Here is a 17,615-nt window from a genome sequence, read left to right as displayed (position 1 = left end):
GCATCCAGGCACTGGGTTTCGCTGAAGAGGGTTGGAAAAGTGATGGGAGGCATGGATGACCCCGTCCAGGAAAGGAGGTGGCCTGAAGGGTGTTCTCAGGGTTTCTCTGAGGTGGACTTGCTCCTTTTGAGTTCTTATCACTTAATACTCAGTTACCTCCAAGTCCTGTGTGAGGAAGGTGAATGAATTTTCTGGGGATTTCACCGTGCCTGTCCCACTTGTGCTAATCCACAAAATTCTGGGTGTTGCTGTCAGGCCCACTGTAGACATGTGCTAGTGATGATTGATCATTTAATGCTAAAATGGAATAAAATGTACCGGTGATCCCTGTGGGACACTGACTGTGGTATTTTGTTGTCCTAGGACCTCGCCAGCTGACAAAAGAGCGGTTCTCGGGCGGGAAGGAGACGTACCTCTGGGCACAAGGAGAGCTCAGCATCGCATCTACGTTTTGGGAAAAGGGGCAGGAGCAGTGTCTCCTTTTGAGAGTGTGAAGTAGAAGGTCTGTATTTATACACAACCTGATTTTCCTGAAGTTGGTTTTGTTTGCCGTATTCTGAGGCTGTTTCCAGAAGAACCAAGTCCTGCTGTAGGAGAGGAAGGCGTTCCCTCTCTTCTCCTCTGCATGCTCTTTGAAGAAAACTCTTTCCTGACATCCTACCTCTCGCAGGTTCTGGGCTGCTTTTAGGGAATCTGTAAACGGGAGGAGGATGCCATGAAGTTTTGTATTGTTTATACAGGTTGTTCTTTAAAAAAAATACGTTGGATATTTTTGTTCTGAGAAAATAAACCAACCTGAGAACTAGCGCTGGCAGGACTTGCGCCAGTTTATTGTGCAAGAGTGATTAATGTCTCTCTTCCAGTGTAAGGAGCTGGAATTTGGAAATAGGGTCTGGGTTGTTGCTGTATAGCTAGCTCCCTTCTTGGGCAACAGCCTGTTATGTTCTTTGTTTTGGCTGAACGTCCCTGTGAATGTTGATACTAAATTTCAAATTACTTAAGAATACCAGCTTTATCCCCTACAAATATTGCTGACTCCTCCAGCTTCGATCAAGTTGGTTTGCTTTTGGAGCAAAATCCGCCGTGTACTCCCCGCATCTCTCGACGTACGCCTTTCTGGTGTGGCTGAGATTTAATAAATGGAAAATCAAATGCTTCTTAGTGAGACGGTGGCAGGTAGATGCAAAACTAGCAAGAAGCCATGGAGGGGGAGGAACCCGGTAACATGAAACGATGTTTTCATCGTATTTGTCCTGTCCCTGTTTGACTAGGATGGATAATGTCTTCTAAACACGATTCAGTGCCTTGTTGTTGACTTGCCGGGCAGGGAGGGTTGCCTGTGGTCACTGCGCGATCCAAGGCAGCCCCGTGCCAGGAGAGAAACGTCTGAAGCGTTCTTGTTCTGCCAGCGTCTTTATGGCTTTTGGATTCCTTACCACCACGCTCTGACAGTGTCTTAAAATAAAATGTCCTCTTGGTAGGATGTCCCAAAGAGGAGGTGGAGGAAGAAAAAAGGTTAGGAAAGCTTTGGGTTGGCAGCACCTCGCAGGCACGCTTCTGGACCCTGCTGTTTGTCTGCTTCTTCTGGGCCTCTGTGCTTTTGGAGAAACGATGGCTTGGTCTCCGCAAGGAGGTCCGATCCTGCTGTGCTGCTTAGCTTGAAGAAAAGAGACCTAAAGGGAGTGCAGGGTTTGGGTTTTGTCATCTGTCCCCTAAGAACAATCCAGTGATTGGTTTTTTTCCCAGATTTGCTTTTTTCCAGAAGACTCCAAGGGCGTTCCTGGTGATCAGAAAGGAAGAAATGGAGTTATATGATACTAATTCTCTTAATCATACACTGCAATGCTTTGTCCTGGTGAATAGCATGCTGCAGTAATACGCACCTGAAAAGCAAGTGTTGCCTGGAAGGTTGTTGGTGAGACTTTTAACTGAGCTGGGCTGGCAACTCCAACCGCTCGCCCTGATTAAAAGACTACAAGCCTGGGCTCTCGCTTGTCCAACGGCTGGTTTCTTGGGTCTGGACTCCCGCAGCCATTGCGGCCAGGGCTTCCCAGCTCTCCTCCTGTCCTCCTCTGGTCTGCTTGGCCTTGCTCTTTGCCTGGGGGGTGTTAAAACTGTCCCCCCAGGTCAGGGGAGGTGGATGTCTCCCCGATCCCTTTTCCTGGGTCGACACTAGATGGCAATGCCTCCCTCGTAATGCTGTGCCAAAGGCGAACGGTGCAGGGCTTGTTTCTGATGGGCTTTAAATCTGGATATCGGTCTTTTTCTGTACAAATTGTTCCAATAACTTCCTTTGATCGGAAGCAGATGCCTCTTCCCTGCAAGAAGCGGAGAACTTTGTGCTACCTGACTGCTGGGATAACATAGGGCTGAAGACATAAACGTGGCCGAGTTTTCCAGCAGGAGCCGGCTGCGCCTTTCACGGCGCTGCCCCGCGCTGACGTGGGGCGCGCTGGCGTCACTCTGACAGCCTTTGGGTGCTTGGGTTGAGCGAGCACGGGCGGCTGGGTCTGCAAATGGAAACTTGGCACATCCCTGTCCATCGATGACCTTGCAAAGGCAGGACCTTCTGCTCTCCAGGCTGTAGGGACAGAGCTCCTTGTGGAAGGCGTCGCGCGCCTGCTAAACGTGAAATGTAGAAATACGTCAGTGGGGTGGCTTGCTGTGGCACGGCGAGGAGCTCTGCGAGTCTCCGGAAGGTCTGCTCCCGGCGTCGGCTGCCAGCGGCGCACGCTGCAGCACGGCAACCGCCCAGCCCAGGCCGGTAGCTTGTGTTTGACCTAGAGGCTGTCTCCAGGTTGACGGCCAGGTTCCTGCTGCGTGAGAGACTTCCCAGGGTTAACTGGACTTTGCTGAAGTGCATTTTTCCATTTTTTTTACCAAATAATGGCCAAAAATTACTTTCCTGATTTTTTTGTTTTGTTTTGTTTTTAAATTAAAGTAGGAAACACAAACTTTCAGCCTCTGGGGAAAATCAAAGATGTTTTGGATCTTGACTTGGCATTAAAACAGAACCATATGTCCTTGAGCAAAACAGACAAAAATCTCTACAGAGAACCACACTTTCTGATTGTCAATCAAAAACCATGGGCCTTTGTGAAGTTTGCTACTGGAATTCTTATTTTTGGCCAAAATGCCTCTTCCCTTACCCCCCCATTAAATAATTTGACAAACATCTTCAGTGTGTTCCCTGGAGAAACTGTTCAAAGGTTGCTTACAGCTCAAAAGTCATCTTGTCTTTCCAGTTTGGATTTATTAAATGTCACCTTGCAGCTCCTGGGCTTTGCCAAGTGTTTGCTCCAATAAAATATTATCTGATATCATATGAGGTTTTCCTGGCATGGGTGTTTAACCAAAACCTGCCATGTTGTCTACCCTCAACCCATTGATTCAGGTCCTTGGGCTGCAAGACAAAGACAAAGCCTATGTGAATTAGGGCATTGCAACCCCTGTGTGTTGCCCGTGGGCCAGGTCTCCCAGCTTGTTGCCCCCCCTTTGCAGCCCTCCTCGATGCCAGTAAGCCCCCGGGGACACGGCGAGGGCAACGTGACCCCCCAGGTGCCTGTCCCCTCTGGTGGCAGCTGATGCAGAAACCCTGGAGAGCGTCGATGGGTGTTGTATCCCCATCATGCTGTGCGTTCCAGCATGTGGGCTGTGCTCTGCCGGCGGTGAGGGTAGGCTGAGATCGCCGGCAGGTAACCAAAACACGTGGGACGGCAGACCTAAAGACAGGGCGAGACAGCCCGGGCCCACAGGAACCCCTCTGCAGGGAGGCGAAAAGTGCTTTGGGTTTTGGCACCTCCTGTTACGGCCTGAGCTCAGTCCTGCGGGCTGCTCGCAGGTCTCCTGCCGGCACCGTGGGGTGTTGGGGTAGGAGATGCACACCCACCGTGTCCCCTTGTCTGCTGGCAGAGCCCCGGTGCAGACCAGAGGAGAGGCAAAACCAGTCCCCATGGGCAGGGACCGAGGACCCCCATGGCGCCGGAGCCCCTCGCCTCCGCCGGGCGCCCCGTGCCCCCGTGCAGGGACAGCCCGGGACAGGGGACTTGCGCCTTTTTATCTCGACGGCTGGCTCTGAAAGTCAGCGGAGCAGAAACCCCTCGGTGCCGCCAGCCACGGCCGAGCCCAACCGGGCACTGAACACACCGGCTCTGGCGTGCTCCGCTCCCCTGCCCCCTCGTTTGTGTTGGCACGGGCCGGCGAATGAAGCCGGTTTAATTGGCAGTTGTGTTTGTGGCCAGGGTGTTATGAAAAGGTTTTCTGTCTCCCTCTGTAAGTTACCCTGAATATGTTTTCACTCTTAATATAATATTCACTTCATTATTAGCTGAAAGAGGCTCTTTTCAGAGAGGGTTTTTTTTTTCCCCCCTTTTTCCAAAAATATATTAAACAGCCCCTTCATGCAGCGCTGCGCTGAGGGCCGGGATTGTCTGCCGGAGGGGAAGTGAGAAACCCGACGGTAAATGGGATTTACACAGAAATTCCTTTCTTCCCCAGCGCCCCAGCGTGCCGGCGGCGCTGGCTGCGGCAGTGCCCGCTGCGAGCAGCTGCGGGTGACAGAGGCGGCGTCCGTTGCTTATGGGGCAACTGGGGGTATGCTCGCCTTCCCCCCCTTGCAGTCTGGTCACTAAGGGGGATCCCCCACCCCGGCAGAGCGGAGGCTCCCCAGGGGCTCCGGGCCCCCCGTGCTGGCGTTTCCAGACGCAAACCCATCCAGCGGAGTTGGGGCCCGGCCGCGGGGAGCCCCACGTGCGTTGTGTTGCTGCTCAGCTCGCGCCTGCGTTCGGTGGCGAAGGTTTTTCCAGCATCTGCAAGGTTTTGGGAGCTTGTTCTCTGCTGGGTGGGTTTTGGGGCATCGGGTGCAGCTGGACCCCCACGTCGTCATCTCGCAGTGCCACTGCTCTTCTGGGCTTTGCAAAATCCGTAAGGTTTTGTCTGCAGCTTTGGGGAAAACCCCTGTGAGCCGCAGGAGCAGGGAGCTGCTCCTGGGGATGGCATCGCCCACGGAGCATCCCGCCTGGCTGCGAAGGCTGCTTCGTGGCCTTGGGGAAACAGCTCTGCTTCCCTCTTGCCTGCGCTCCTCAAAGGGCATCCACAGCCCAGGCGAGCATTTGGGGTTTTTTTGTTGAATTCGACACATTCGGGTGGTTTTGCACGGCCGCAGCCCCCAAGCCACGTAGGGACGTGGGGCGCAGCAAGCGGCCGTGCAGCCCCCGGTGCCGTCGCTCGGGTGTCCTCAGCCCAGCACGGCCGGGGCGATCCCGTGGCTGGGGCTGGCTGGTGCTGCCCTCGGGCTTGTGGCCTCCCCGCAGCCCCGGCTCCAGGAGCTGCTGGCTTTTGGGGCTGCCCAAAGGCAGCCGGTCACAGCAGGGCTGGGGGGGACAGAAGGGACCCCTGGGCTGGCACTTGCGCTGCTGCGGGGGGTGCTGGAGTCTCCCGAATCCCTGCTCCATCCCTCGAGCAGCTGCCATGAAAGCCCGGAGGAGCCTGGAGCACGTTTTCCTTTTCCCTGAAAGCAGCGTAAACACGAATCCCCGCCTCGGCAGGGCAGGCGCCGGCGGCGGGACGCCTTCCCCCTGCTCCGCTGCCACCATTCCTCGCCATCCTGCGAAACGCATTAGGGCTGGTGCCATGCGCTGATGAGTATTCAAGACCTGGCCCTAATTGGGAACAATTAGCAGTTGTTTCGGTGACCGTACGGCTGTTTGCTGTGGCTCCCGGGGCTGAGCGCTGTCTGACGGCTGACATCCCGAGCAGGGACCGCAGCCAAGGGAGCTCCCGCTGGATGATGGAGCTCTCAGTTAAAGACGCTCTTGGGAGGAATCCAGCTTGTGTAAAACCGAGCAATCCCAACCCCTCAACGGGCCCTGCTTGCCCTTCTCCAGCGTGGTGGCCGTCCCCGCTGCAGATGCGACCAAGTCCCTGCTCCAGGGCTTGCTCAGGTCAGGCTGTGGAGAGAGGTCATGGACGCATGGCTGGAGCCGGACCCGGCTGATGCCGAGCCGGACCCTCGGCACCTCTCCTCCCTCCCGAGTTCCCGTTACGGCTCAGCTGTGTGGGAGTTTAAGCCACACAAGGTGCTGCTCTGAGTCAACCAGATGCCGAGGACCAGTCCCTTAGCTGGGGGGGACAACGGTGGGGGAGAGCGTGGTGGGAGAGGGTCTCGCTGGTCTGTCCCCCCCTTCCCACGCACACCTCGTGTCCAGCGTACCCCAGTGTCTTCCCTGCCTCTCCCCCAGTAAAGAGCATCCTCTTGCATAAAGCCAGATGCCTGGCAGAGCAGGGGGTCCAGAGAAGGTAGCAGAGAAGGTTGTGGAGGGATGTGAGCAAAAGGAGACTCCAAATTTGCTTTAAAATAGGGCTGAAAGCTGAGGGTGGGATCCTGACCCAGCTGGGGAATGGGAAGGGCTGGGTCCGCTGCCTAGCGTGGTGGGGAAAGGGCGATTCCCAGCTCTGCTCCCCGCAGCGAGGCCGGAGGGGAGAGATGCTGGCGCTTCCCTGGCCTTGTGTGCACGGGGGACGCTGCATGCTGGTGGGGCCAGTCCTGACCGGGGAGGTCGCGAAGGCTGGAGCCAAGGCACCTACGCAGGACCCAGGCTTGGAGAAACACAGGGAAGGGTGGATTGGGAAACCACAGGGGCTTCACCGGCAGCGCTGACCCTTCTTTCCTGAGCGCTCTCGCCCTCGGAACTCTGGCTGCTCCACAAAACCCTCAGCGAGCCCCCAAACCGGCTCTCTGCAGCTTGGGGGGCTTGGGGTCCTGCCGGGGGGTGCTGAGCTGCGGCGCGGGGGGAGCAGGCAGCCCAGCTGGGGTGAGACACCAGAGGTGCCAGGAGCCGGGCAACCTGTCGTCTGCGAGATGAAGGGGCTGAGGAGGAGGAAGGTGGCCCGGCTGCCGGGGACCGGCTTGGTTTTCCATGGCCTCACATTTTCCTGTGCTGGCGAGTTTGCAGTGAGGGCGGAAAATGCGGTGGCCAAGGAGGGGAGAGAGGGCGGGAGGGGAGGCGAGCGGGGCCGGCGGGGAAGGCTTTGCTTTGCCAGGGTGTTCGGGAGGTTCCACGCCTGCCAGGGCAGAGCCCCTGCTCTGCCGGACGGTGGGGAGGGGACATGGACGTGGTCCACACCAAACCCCCACGGCTTTGGGGAGCGTCCCCTCCCAGGGTGGATTGGGGTTGGGGGTTAGAGCGGAGGCAGGGCAGCACCACAGGCAGAGCGCTGCCTTGCCTTCCCGGCTCCCACGGGATGGGCTGGGAGCCCCGCGGGGCCCACGCGGGCTGGGGATGCTCGAAGGGTGCTGGGGGACCCGCCAGGCCAGGGAGCACGGGGCTGGGCTCAGGTTTGCTGCCGCGCCGCAGCTCCCTGCCGTGCATCTCAGTGAGGACAGGCCCGGCGAACAGCCCTTTTGCCACCCGAGGCCATCCGTCTTGTCATGCAAACATCCAAAATCCCGCTTGGGCACCTCATTGCTGCTCCTGGGGGGGTTGCAGCAAACCTGGCTTTCCCAGGAGCCATGAGCTCGGTGCAGAGTGGCTCGAACCCATCCGAGTGGGCAGCTGGCTTCTGCCCTTGGCACTGCCGGCACGACTTGCAGGCAGCCACGGCAGCGCGGTGGGACATGGCGTTCCCTCGGGCCAGTCTCTGCTGCGTACCTGGAGGCCTGTTTGTTTTCCAGTCCTGGTTTTTGGAATGATCAAGGGCTGCCGGGGCCTGCCGGCTCTGCCTGCCCTCACCAGCTCCTTGCCCTTGGTTCTTTGCCCATTGGACAGGGCAAAAGGATTAGGAATGGAGAGGGGAGAAAAGATAACTCTGGGGTGCCCCAGGACAAGGCAGAGGGCAGGAACACGCAGGTTGAACACCAGGGGAAGGACTCGGCTCAGTTTTCATCCTCTGCAAATACTTAGATGGACTCCTCTTGCCACGATCTTTCAGCAGCTCGAGGGATCGCCCTGTCTTTAACCCTTTCATTCTTTCCTCTTCTCTCCTGTCCCATCCCCGCAGCCATCTCCATCTCTTCCCTCCCATGGAGCTGTGGTCCTGGTGGGGCAGCAGCTCTCCCGCCTTCACCGTGTCCAGCAGAAGCGAGCATTTCACGACGGCTTGGGACGATCCACCAGCACCCAGAGAGCTGGGACCTGTGGTCTGGCACCGCTCTGGGACGAGATGTCATCTCCAGATGTTGACCTCCCCAATAACAGCGAGCGAGCCTTCGCCCTTCCCCAGCTCCTCCAGCGCCCCGGCCCGTGCCCGGAGGGCTGGTGCCATTCGCAGGGGCAGGAGAGGGACCGGCTGGGGCTGGGGAAGGGGACAGAGCCGTCCCGCGGCCCGGCACCGCTGGAGGAGCCCGGGAGGTGGGTGACCCACCTCACAGACTTGGGGACACAGCAAAAAAGCACCTTTTCTTACCTCAGGATTCCTGCCCACGTGGCAGGGGTTGCCAGCTGGGGCGAGAGCCTTCACCGTGGCCACCTGACCTTTAAAGAAAGGTGGTTGGAGAGATGGAGGGAGCAGAAATCCCTGAAAGATTATTTGTTTCTCACGAACTATATTTAGCTGCCATCGGCAAAACCCAAAAGTGCTGAGTTCTGCTAAATAAATACGGGAGCTTTGTGTTTTTTTCCCCCAGAGAACAGGATTAGTAAGGGAACGGTAAATAGTATTTTTGTTTGACATACCTGAGGGTTTCCATTCCAAGTTGCTGTCTTGAGCTCTCGATGCCGTGATGCCGATGATGGACCTAAAGCAGCACTGCCCCATCTTGTGAAAATATTTTTTTGGAAAAGAAAAGGAGGCAGCCAGCTTACCCACCATGGCACTGCTTTTTTTTTTTGGTTAAACTTTGCGTTCCTGAGTATTTTCATACATTTTTGGATATTAGGATGTTTTTAAGCTAGAAGTAGGTCACGCTGGTGCCGCTCCAGTAGCAAAGCCCTTCCCCAGTGGGATGCACGCCCTGGGCTCCCTGCACCCACCAGTGCTGCCCCGGCGGGACGGAGCGCCCAGGCGGCCGTGGGGGTTGAGGTGGCCCTTGGCTGGTGCAAGCGGGGCTGCGGGGGACGGCGAGGAGGTCACCTCGCTTGTCTGGAACACGCTTGGGTCGTCTTGGGTTTAATTCCTTGCTGGTTTGGATTCCTCATGCCTGAACCCCGCCTCCCCCAGGGGTCCCACTGGGATCGTGGCCGGGCTTCCCAGTGGAGCGTTTGTGGGTGGGCTGTGGGGCTGCGGGAGGGTGCCGGGCAGGCAAGGGGCGCTTGCTGATTGCTCAGGGGTGTAAGAGCCCCTCGGCCCGGCCGGGCGCGATGAGGAGCGGAGTGATCAATCAGAAAACACCCCTTTGGACGCGAAGGCCAAAGCCCACAGGCGGTGGGAGGCAGCGGGGCAGAAGGGCTCTGGGTTCATCTTGAGCAGAGCAGAAAACCTGTTGCCCCAAAGTCGTCAAAATTCCGTGTCCCTCGAGCTGGCTCTGCCGGGACATCAGCGTCTGTCCCTTGTAGAAATAAGGCACTGGGGTAATTCGGGTCCTTATTGCAGTAGCTCTTCTCCAGAGAGGGCCAAGGGGAGGTTGCGATGGAAATTGGTGCACAACAGCAGTGCACTGGTAAGCAGATTAGAGACGCGGCTGAAGAACTTCCCCCTGGAGCTGCTCCTCTGGCCAGGTTAGAGATGAGGGCCTCATAGCAAGCTCCACGTGGAGAGGAGAAGATGAGGACAGTGCTCAAGGAGGAACCAGGTCAGGGAGGAGGCTGCTGGTACCAGATGGTTTGTCAAGAGCAAGAAGTGACCCAGCCTTGGGTAGAACCATCAGAAAGAGGACTGTGACCTGAACACGGACTGATCTGGGGCCTGGGAAGAGAAGAAGAAATGCAACACGACGTTTCCCAGCGCTGATGAGCTCTGTCCAGTAACAGGGAAGAGGACAGCGAGAACTCGGGTGTGTGCGAATACTCAACCTAAGGTTGCAAAGATGGGAGAGCTTCAGTCTGGGCTGCTCCAGCCTGCTCATTACTCTTGGTCCCAGGCTTGCTGGAGAAGTTGAAACCAACCCAACCCAAAAGAACTGTAAGTGCCAAAATTCTTCCCGGCCCACCCTGATGAGTCCATGCAGCTTGGTGGAAGGTGTCTGCATCCAGCTGCCACAGCTGTGCTGAAGCTTGCAGCGAGCGCGAGGAGGACTTTGACCGCAGCACCGACGGCGTTGCCAGCAAGTGGGGGCCGGCAAAAGGCCACCCAAGGTTATGGAGCACCCAAGGGAGGTTGCGGGGTGGCAGTGCCTTGAGGTTGCACTGGAGACCTTTGGGTTGACTTAACAACCAAATGGACAGCTTGGCCCCTTCAATAGTATGTCAAAACCATTTCCAGCAAGTTCAAGTCCTCGCAGCCACCTCCGTGGCTGGGACAGCACGGCGTGGGCCTGGGCTCGGCTCTGCGGGGGTGCTTCTTCTTCCCAGGGGTGTTTTGGTTGTGTCCCTACCGAGGTCCTGCCTGCAAGCCCACACCAGCTTGAACCGGTGCAGGTGTGCTCGGCCCATGGCACCATTCAGAGGTGGCAGAGCAACACATGAGCTGTGCACAAGAGCGGGCTGGGGATGCGGGAGCTTTCTGCCAGACCACGAGCACGTGCAGCTCTGGCTTTGGGGGTGGCAGGGCTTGAGGGTGCTCCCACACTTCCCAGATTGCCTGGGAGAAGGTTTCTCTTCCAGCCAAGTAGCGGTGCTGGTGGCCAGGGTCTGTGCCCAGCATGGCAAGCCCCTTGCCAGGCACTTGCAGCGGCCCTGGAGCTGCGGAGCTGCCTTCTGGATCGCGTTTGCTGGGATTTCGGCTGCTCCTGGGAGAGACACAAGGGGCTTGGCGCAGACCTGGGGAGCCTGGATGTCCCGAGGGGCACAGCCGCCGTGGGGCATCCCAGGACCCCCCTAACCCGTCCTGGGGTGCTCCCAGCCCCGGTGCTGCGGGACTCAGCCCCAGCCCACGTCCTGCCTGGCTCCAGGCTGCCCCGTGGTTCTCCCCTTCTCCTCTGGATCGTATTTATTTATTTATACGGTGAATGTAATAAAACTCCAGCAGGAAACGGAGGCGATTCCCTGCCATTCCCCGCAAGCCGGCCCTGGGCCGGGGCGAACAAGGAGGAGCATTGTGCGGCGCAGACCTGCCTGCCAGCGCTGAACCGTGCACGGGGCCGAGGGGCAAAGAAAGGGCTGTGTGTGTCTGTGCCTGCACCGGGACCCGGTGCCGACACCCACCTGGGGAAGAAGCTTCAGTTCGGGGGGCAAGCGGGGCTGGGGATGAAAGGGCTCGTGCGCTGGCTTGGGATGTTGTCCGGGAGCACCGCAGAGCCTGTTCCCAGCACAAGGCACCTCCTCTGCCCATCCTTGGGCTGCCAGGAAACAGGGGTGGGCACTGAAGGTCAGCTGGGGGGCAGACAGTCGCCCCATGGCCAGATCTGGCGTCTGTATGACCTGCTCTTCCCAGCGCTGAACCAGCTGGGAGGGAGCTCCAGCCCTTCGCCTGCCTCCATCAGGCAGCTGCTGCAAACTGAAGATGCTGCCATCAGTAGGGTTCAGAGTGAACGCCTGCTGCTGAGGCTCACCTGGGTCCTGTCCTCCCCCCCAGAGGGGTCTGTAGGGGCGAGCAAGGTGGCTGAGGACAGGACATGGCTCAGTCCAGCTTCCCCTTTGATGGAGAGGGGGTCCCCATGGCCAGGGACGTGTGCCCCAGCCCCCCAGAAGGCTGTAGGCAGCCTGTTGTGCTGCCAGCCCCATTCCCAGCCACGCTCACGGCTAAAATACTGCGGGAGAGGCGGCGGGGGTCTGCCCAATGTCCCCTCTCAGCCCCTTGCTAGCCAGCTCCCCACCGTGCTCCAAGGCAGGGCTCCCCCAGGGCTCCCCGCTGCCCCATCCCCTGAGGCCCACGGCTGCACGTGGTCCCCATCCATGTGCCGGTCCCTCGGGCTCCCAGGGCTCCTGGGGGGGTGGGGACGTGCCCTGCACCGGGTGTCTCCTGCCTGCCTCATGTCGACGCTGTGGTGATGGGGGTGTCGTGGCCCGGGGACCCTGTGGCTACGGCCAGGGAGGTGGGCTGGCCGGCAGCAGGACTGTCCCTCCACGCCACCCCCAGTTTGTGGTGGCCGCAGGGTGCCCACGGCTCCCCAGTGACCATCCCTGGGGAATTCGTGTCACCCTGTGTCCCTGAGCCCTGGCCACAGTGTCCTTCACCATGGGCTGGGGTTGTCACTGCGAACACACACAGGGGACCCAAGGCCAGGAGGTGACTGGGGAGCTCAGGACACGGCGGTGTCCGGGGATGCTGGTGTCACCCAGCTGCCTGCCGCTGCCCGGGATGGCCGGGGGACCCTGCTGGGCGAGCGGAGGCCGCAGGGGGTGACGGTGGGATGGCGGGGGTGGGTGCTGAGCACAGCATCCCCCGCACTGCGGCCCCGTCACCTTGCCCCTGCGCCTGCAGCACCTTCCGCTGCCCGCAGACGCACAGCTGCCTGTTCAGGCAGGGAAGGCAGATACAGGCAGCGGCTCTCGTGGCTCCTCAAACCGAAACCACACACCTGGGGGGAAAGGGGGTGAAAAACCTCCTGGCTCCTGCAGGAAATCTCTCTGCCACCCCCTCGGCAGTGGTGCAGAGGCGCGGGCGCTGCTGCCCGTGAGCGGGCAGGTTGTGCCGGGGACTCCAGGCGGGCAGGGATGTCATCCCACTGCCCTGAGTGGCACAGCGGGGTTTGGGAAGAGATTTCCTTCCCTGGGATCGGGGGATCAGGTCAGGCCCTGACCTGGACAGGAGGGAACCCTGCAGAACCTTTGGCATGGCTGGAGAGTGTGCCAGCCCGTGCTGTGCCAGCTGGGACACTGGGAGCGCAGATGGCAGCAGGGTGAGAGAAGGAGGGGACAGTCCTGTCCTTTAGGGGACACATACCAGGGTCTGGGTGTCTCAGCAGCAAGTGACAGGGTGTCAGTGCCTGGCTGGGGGCCGGTGGGACGGACCCCTGGGACGTGGGGCTGGGGTGCTCAGCGCTCCCTGCCTTGCCTGATGCCGCTGGCACTGCCGCCGTGCCCACGGTGCCCTTCCAGGAGCGGGTTGCCTGCCCGGTGGCACACGCTGCAGAGCCCCGTGAAGCCACTAAAACAGCTGCAGTTGGGCATACGGCGAGTGGGGCTGGTGCTTCCCCCCCGCCGGGGTTCTCACTGCTATAATTAATGCCGGAATCAGGGAAGAAATGGCTTTTCCCTTCCGTTGGCAGTGGCTGGGGCTGGGCAGGATCCACACCGCACGTTCACCCATCTCCTCCTGCTGGTGTCGGGTGCCTCCATCTGTATGTTTGGGGACTGTCCCCCCAAATCCCCATCTTCCCACCCCGCTGCCGCCCGCCCACAGCGGGGAGCCTGGCAGGGTGCTCACGGAGGCCGTGGGGCGCAGAGCATCCCTTGCCCCATGGCGTGCACAGGCTGGTGCACACGCATGTGCATCTGTGTCACACAGGCCCGTGCCCGGGGGTAGGAAGGGTTCGGGTGGAGGTTTGCTCCCACTGCTGCAGGGGAGGGTGCCCCCAGGGAGACGGTGGCCGGGGCACGGGGCAGCTGCCCCTCCGGCTGGGTGGGTGCCAGCCTGCGGCCCTGTGGGGTGGCCAGTGTGGGGTGCTCCCGGGATGGACCCCTCCACCTGCTTGCCAGCCCATCCGGCCCCAGCACCGTCATCCCTTTGAAATTGAAGCCGCTGGCCTTTCACACCAGCTATTCCTGTGAAATTCTTCAGGAAGGGAAAATTATCCCCCTCCGGATCCCTGCGCCATCGCCCTCCCTCCGGGCTGCGGGGAGAGCATGGGGTGCTGCGGAGCCCAGGTTCGCCCCTGGGCATGGCCGGTGGCCTGTCCTTGCTATTTGGGTTTTCCCTCCCTGCCCCATCCCCTGCCCTATTGCCCCCTCCCCACCTTCATTGCCCTCTCCCCAGCTCCATAGCCCCTCCCCACCTTCATCACCTCCTCTGCTCCATCACCCCCTCCTCAGCTCCATCACCTCCTCTTCTACGCCACAGCTCCCTCCCCACCTCCATCGCCCCTCCACTGTTCCCTCCTCTGCTCCATCACCCCCTCCTCAGCTCCATCACCTCCTCTTCTACGCCACAGCTCCCTCCCCACCTCCATCGCCCCTCCACTGTTCCCTCCTCTGCTCCATCACCCTCTCCCCAGCTCCATCACCCTCTCTCCTGCTCCACTGTTCCCTCCTCTGCTCCATCACCCCCTCCCCAGCTCCATCACCTCCTCCTCTACACCACGGCTCCCTCCCCACCTCCATCGCCCCCTCCCCTGCTACACTGTTCCCTCCTCTGCTCCATCACCCCCTCCCCAGCTCCATCGCCCTCTCCTCAGCTCCATCGCTCCCAGCGGGGCTCTCCCCAGCGCTGGTGCCAAGTGGGATCCCCCAAACCCTTTGACCCAGGGAGGACTCATCCATGGCTGGGCAAGAGGGGCATTGCTGCAGCCTCTCTACGCCAGGGTGGGAGCAGGGGGATTTTTCTCCATCCGTGGTCCTTCCTGCTCTCCTTCCCCCTCTCCTCGCTGAGGCTCTCGCACAGGTTTGCAAGCGCTGTTGACGGGAAGAAAGGAAATGGGGCAAAGCTGCTGCCAGGAACCACAGGCTCCCGGGCTCCTGCGATACGGCCCCGCTCCGTCGGGCTGGCCGCTTCCCGGGCAGGATTTCTGTGCAGCCTCTGTGAGCCCTTTCTTCCAGCTGTTGATATTGGATTCCCAGCCCAGGGCCACTTCCAAAACCATAAATCTGCTGTGTTGCTCTACCTGGTGTTCTTGTTTTCACTGCGAGGCTTCCAGACCTGCTGGAGATCTCGGCTTCTGTGCGTGGCCGTGATGTCCCCATCCCGGTGGAGAACATCGTGTTGTCCCCTCCCGGCCGTCCCGGCGTACCCCAGGGCTGCGGGCACGGGTGGGCAGGTCGCGCCCCAGCAGGCACAGGCAGCGGGGCAATGAAAAGACAAGGCTTGGCCAAGGGCTGGGATGCTGGTGGCACCCCCGGTACCCCCCTGCCCACCGCTGCGGGCGGGACGAAGCTCCAGGAAGGGATCCATGGGTCCTTTGCTGTCCTCACCACAGATCCCTGAGGCTTGGCCAGGGCTTGGGCATCCCAGGAGCACCCAAGGAGGGGGGCGGGGCGGGGAAGGAGCACCCCAGGGTGCCACCCCAGGGTGTGGGGCAGAGGTGAGGGGCGGCCGCTCCTCCACGTTAAAAGGAGCCCCTTGACTCTGAAAATCCACGTGTTGCTCTTGGCCGGGCTGTGGCGCCTCCTGCCAAGAGCAACAGTTTTACGTATTAAAGCAAAATTAAATTAAAAGACATTTAGTTGTGCGTTCCCCCACCATCACCATTAACCCTTCGCAGCCCAGGCGGGAGGGTTGGGAGGTACGAGGGCACCTGTGGGGGGGAGCCGGGACGGTGGGGCTGGCACCCCGGGGTCCCATCCAGCCCCTGCCCGTGGGCCCTGCCGTGCCTGCTGCTGGCCCAGAACCCTCGCCAGGTGGCCAGGGCTGGGTGCTGAGACATTTGGGTGTTTCCAGGTGATGTTTCCAAGCTTCCCTTAGCAAACGGCTCCCTAAAGGGAAGCCTTGGTGGCAGGAGCTGGGCTTTAGGGTGCCCCGGAGCGGTGGCAGTGCCACCCTCGGGCCCTCACCCCACGCAGGACCCGCGGCCCCGGGGCTGGGAGGTGGATGGGATGAGCAACCCCAGGGCCAGGTCCCAGCACCCCGCGGGTGCCAACTCCATCCCAGCCATGGCAGACACCGCTGTGGTCGCCAGCTCATCCGTGGGTGACAATTTGCCCCCAAACCTGCACCGCAGCACAAACCCACCCCTTTCTTAGAGCACACAAGGAGGAGCGTGGTCTGAACCCTGGGCGCGAAGCCCCCTGAAGCTGCTGCTCCGGGCACAGGGGCCGGTGCTTTCACCCCGAGCTGGTGGCCAAGGGGACAAAATCCCCTCTGGCACCCCAAATAACCTCAAATAACCCTTTTCCCAGGGCCCCGGAGCCGGGCGAGCAGTCGCCCCATGCTAGAGGGAAATTCCAGGGCGACGGCTTATCTCCCGCACCGTTACAATAACTGATAAGCGGCTCCCATGGAATTTCCTTATAGCGCCGAATCGGGGATGTTTAAATAATGTATGGCCGGGGTGTCAGTCCGCGGCTGGCGATTAGGAGCGTTGACAGCTTGTTATGTTGTTACTAAAGACATCGCAGGGCTGCGGGAATGCCTGGGAACGGCGCGGCGGCCGGACCCCCGGGCGCCAGCCTGTGCCCGCACCCGCCGCCGGCACGGGCGGGCACCGGGTGCCGGGTCCCCGGGCAGGGCGTCGCGGGGACCCTGCCCGAACTGCCCCCGGGATGGCTGAGCACGGGTCTCCCTGTCACAAATGGGTGCTGGGGGAGCACCCTGCGCCGGCACCCCAGGGCCAGCTGTGGGATCGGCACCTCCCGGACACAGGGGGCAGCTGGTGGCACCCTGTGGAGGTGGCACGGGTGGCAAAGCCCGGCCCCAGGGGTGCTGCCACCCCAGCGTGGTTTTGATGCCCTTGGCTCCTCCGGCCGGGCATCCTCAGCCTCCCCTTGCCCCCAGCATGGGTGATCGGTCACCCTGTGAGTGGGCCACTGGATTTCGGGGGCTGGCAGCCCCAGCTCGGCCACGCTGACTTGTGTCGCCACCCGGGAGCTGCCCTGGCCCCGCGCATCACCAGTGCCGGGTGGCATCGCCGTCCCCTGCCCTGCCACCGGCCCCGGGTGGCACCTGGCGACAGAGGGTGCTGGGCATGGCCGCGGCTTTCCCAGCCCCTGCCGTGGGCGCTGGCGCTGAGCCACCTCCCACGGTCCCCACTGTCCCCCCGCCGCCCCCAAACCCCGTGGGCGCGGGCACCCTCTCCGCTCCGCGCGGGGCGCGGGTGCAGCGCGGCGAGCTGAGTTTCCCAGTCCTCAGCGGCAGGACCGAAGCGGCGCTTTCTGTCCCCAAGGGGAGGCACGGCACCGCGCCAGCCCCGGGGCAGCGGGGGCCGGCGGCAATCGCGCGTCCGTGAGCCCCGCTGCGCGCGCCATCGCCCCGGAACGCCGCCACGCTGCCCCCGGGAGCGGGCGGGGGCCCCGGCAGCGCCCCGCTGGGTTCGGGGCGCCGGCGAGGCCACGCGCGTCCCTGCGCCCAGGCGGCGGGGGGTGGGCGTGTGCGCGCGCGTGCCCGCGCGCGCGGCCGGGCCCACGGGTGTGCGGGGCCGCGAGGTGGGCAGCGCCCGGCTGGGGGGTGCGTGTGCGCGCACACGCGTGGCTCTGCGTGCGTGTGCGTGTGGACGTGCGTGTTTGTGCGTGCACACGTGCGTGTGGTCGTGCACGTGTGTGAGTGTGTGTGTGCGTATGGGAGTGTGTGTGCACGCGTGTGTGCGTGCGTGCGTGTGCGTGTGCGCGCGTGCCAGCAGGCCCGGGTGCGGGGGTGCGGGGGTGCGGGGGTGCGGCGCGGGCTGCAGGCGTGGGCCGTGACGGGGGGTCGGCGCCTGTGCCCCCCCGCGGCGGGGGCGCTCCCCCGCGGCTGCCGCCCCCCCCCCCCCCCCCCCCCGCCCCGGGCTGCGGCTG

The sequence above is a fragment of the Platalea leucorodia genome, assembly GCF_965183815.1.
Source record: "Platalea leucorodia genome assembly, chromosome: 16".
In the NCBI taxonomy this organism is placed as follows: Eukaryota; Metazoa; Chordata; class Aves; order Pelecaniformes; family Threskiornithidae; genus Platalea; species Platalea leucorodia.
This window is presented reverse-complemented; position numbering follows the sequence as displayed.